The following is a 3537-nucleotide window of genomic DNA, read 5'->3' on the forward strand; positions in this document are numbered from 1 at the left end:
TGGTTGAGAAAGTCTTGCAATGAAGAACATGCCAGCAGAAATAAACAGGACACTGAGCGATGTGGTTGGTCTACTTTCTGTCCCAGGCTCTTTAGCGCCTTGCAGATCACCCTTTGATAGCAGAGCCCTAAAAAAATCTGGTCCCTGTCTACACTGCTCATGACATTCTCCTCATCCTATCTATTCTGGCCACAGTGGCTTCCTGACCTTCAAACATAGCAAGCATCCTCCTGCCCCAGGGTCTTTGTTCTCTGTCCCTAAAATAATCATTCTGTAGAGACCTACATGACCCCTTCCTCCCTTTTCTAGTTGTCACTCAAATGTCACATAGTCATGAAGGGTTTCCCTGACCATCTTTTATAATAAAGTAACCCCCACCCAACCCAGTTCCTATCTCCATCACTCCACTTTATTATCCTTCAGAGGAGTTACCATCATCTGAAATGCTGCTTGTTTATTTCTTGATTTGCCTCTCTCCGTTCAGTAGAATATCAGCTCCATGAGGCCAGTGGCCGTCAAGTGCACCTATGTTTCCCCTACAACCACTGCCTGTGCAGAATGTGTGTTCATTGTTCAATAAGGGAATTATTCATCTGTGAATAATTGCATGCTGGGAAGTGAGTATAGAACCTTCAGTTTTAATGTCTGTATAATGTGAATAATTCCAGCCATATCAACGTGTAGGAATCATGTAAGGATGAGCCTCCTTCCTGATACTATTGATATCTAACAGAAGACCCCAAACTTAAAATCGCTGCATGTCTGACACGATGAGGGACCTGAAAACGACAAACGCCAATCATGATGATAAATGATCAATTTTTGCACAAAGTTCTAAAAACCCAAAATCTTGGGTGAAGTTCCCTGGAGAAGGGACACTGGGGTCCTTTTGGAGGGTCCATCCTTTTGGCTTTTTCTGCCTCTCTTCACTCCATCTCTGGAATAACCTTAAGGGATATGCACTGTCCTTACGCTGGGGTTCAGAGAGAAAGCAGGCTTGTACTGAGGTTGTCACTTCACAAGGCACAGGACTCAGTGGGACTATTCTGTCATCCTCTGTACTTAACTACGCACACTACGTACATCAGACACATGGATCAATGCTGCTTGTTTTACTGAAGTTTCTGAGATACATTCAAGTTGGCATGTGTGGTCTTATTCCTCTCATTGCCATCACTACAAGATTTTTACACTTCCCCAGGAAAGGACACTTTTATTAAAGGCAGGATCACTGACTGTCCACAGGACATGATCTGGATGTTTGGAAAGGCAAAGGTCATTACATGTTTAAAAGCATATCACACTTTTCAAAGGGCAATGTCTGTACAATTAATAAGGAGACATAGTCATTTCATTTTCTATAAGGACAAGCTCATGACTCTTAAAAAACTGGGTATTGCATTTTTCAATAGACGTGACTATATTGTTGTTTGAAAAAACATATATTCTTTTTTTTTAAATCCTCACCCGAGGATATGTTTATATTGATTTTTAGAGAGAGAAGGGGCAGAGAAAGAAACATCAATGTGAGTGAGAAACATTGATCAGTTGCATCTCATGCATTTCCTGACCAGGGATCAAAATCATAATTTAGGACTGTGCTCTCCCCAGGAATCAAACTTGCAACCTTTTGGTGCATGATGTGATGTTCCAACCAACTGAGCTACCTCACCAGGGCCATGCAATCTTGTTTTAATAGATGACTTAATCTACACTAATAAAAAAAGAAACATGCAAATTAACCATCACTCTGCTACACCAAGCCACGCCCACCCTAACAGGAGTGAGTATGCAAATTAACCCAACCAAGATGGCGGCAGGCCATGGAGCTGGACCAAGCAGGAGGCTTGGGTTGCCCCGGCAATGGAGGAAGCCAAGCTTCCCTCCTGCCCTGGCCGGCCCTGGCCTCCACTCAAGGCTACAAAGTTTCAATTATAGAAGATAAATAAATCTCAACAAAAATGGCGGCAGCCTCGGAGCTGGAGCTGAGCAGGAGGCTTGGGTTGCCCCCAGTGGTGGTGAAAGCCAAGCTTCCCGCCCACCCTGGCCTCTGCTCAAGGCTACAAAGTTTCAATTATAGAAGATATATAAACCCTAGATACTTGCTTCCAAGAGGCGCGAAAAAAAAAAAAAAGAAAGAAAAGAAAAAAAGGAGGGGCTGGGACCTTGGGTCACCAGGGAGTGATCAGGCCAGGATGGGACAGCAGAGGCTATTGGGTGTAAACAGACCAGCAGGGGGGCCAGTTGGAGGTGAGCAGGCCGTCAGTAGGGGTCAATTGGAGGTGATCAGGATAGTGGGGGGGGGGGCAGTTTGGAGTGAGCAGCTCAGCAGGGGGTCAGTTGGGGGCGAGCAGGCCAGCAGTGGGGGGCAATAGGGGGTGAGCAGGCCGTCAGGCAGAGTGGTTAGGGGCAATCAGGCAGGCAAGCAGGCAGGTGAGTGGCTGGAGCCAGCAGTCCCGGATTGTGAGAAGGATGCCTGACTGCCGGTTTAGGCCCAATCCCTGTAAACCAGCAGTAGGACATCCTTTGAGGGGTCCCATATTGGAGAGGGTGCAGGCCGGGCTGAGGAACACCCCCCACCCCTGTGCATGAATTTTGTGCACCAGGCCACTAGTTAATTATAAAAGACAAAAGTGTCATTTATCAGAAGTGCATCATTATGTTATTATAAAAATTTTGTTTATATTAATGATAAGGCAGTTATTTTTAAAGCCAAGATGATTATGAAACAAAACCATTAATGTTACTTTATAAGCTGATTTATTCAGAAAGCATGAGAAAAATTCATAAGATGTACACATGAATTAACAAAATATAGTCAAGCTAATACCTGGTAACCACCCAGCCAGGAAACAGTGCATTGCCAGCATTCAGAAGCACAATCCTGGCCACAAATTCCTCCCCTGAACCCAGAAGGGACAATTCCCTGAATTTATGGTCATTTCCATTATATATTTACTTCAGTTTTTCTCAACTACACCAAATTTACAGATTGGGGTTTAGAGTTTGTCTTCTCAACTCCCAATAATGCACATCATATTCCAAATGCCAACTTACCTTGAATCCTTTACTCTCTATTAAGTTGTAAGTGTCGAGCACATGGCAGCAATAAATGCTCAGAAATGTGAGTGGACATTGTCATTATTGTTGCCCCCGGCGGTGGAGGCAACATCAGATCCCACATCTAGGGGACCATCTCCACAGTGGAGGTGACACAGAGTCTCTCAAAGAACAGGCAGTTTTCATGTGATGACTGGTGGGACCCTGCGATGAGCTGATAGGAATTCAAGCTCCGTCCCTCTTTCAGGAGGACATATGTGGGGCGGGGGGGGGGGGGGGCACCTTGACACTGTTGTGTACAATGAGACTGGACAGAAAGACACCCATGTGGGTAACAACACAGATCTTTTTCTCCCTGTTTGACTTCTCCCAATAAATTTCTAAGGTCTTCTTGGGTATTCTTATTTTTATGGCAATAGACTTATTTACATAAGTTCAGTACCACTCTGTCTTGTCAATAGGATTTCATTGAAAACA

This window comes from Plecotus auritus (genome assembly GCF_963455305.1).
Source record: "Plecotus auritus genome assembly, chromosome: 10".
In the NCBI taxonomy this organism is placed as follows: Eukaryota; Metazoa; Chordata; class Mammalia; order Chiroptera; family Vespertilionidae; genus Plecotus; species Plecotus auritus.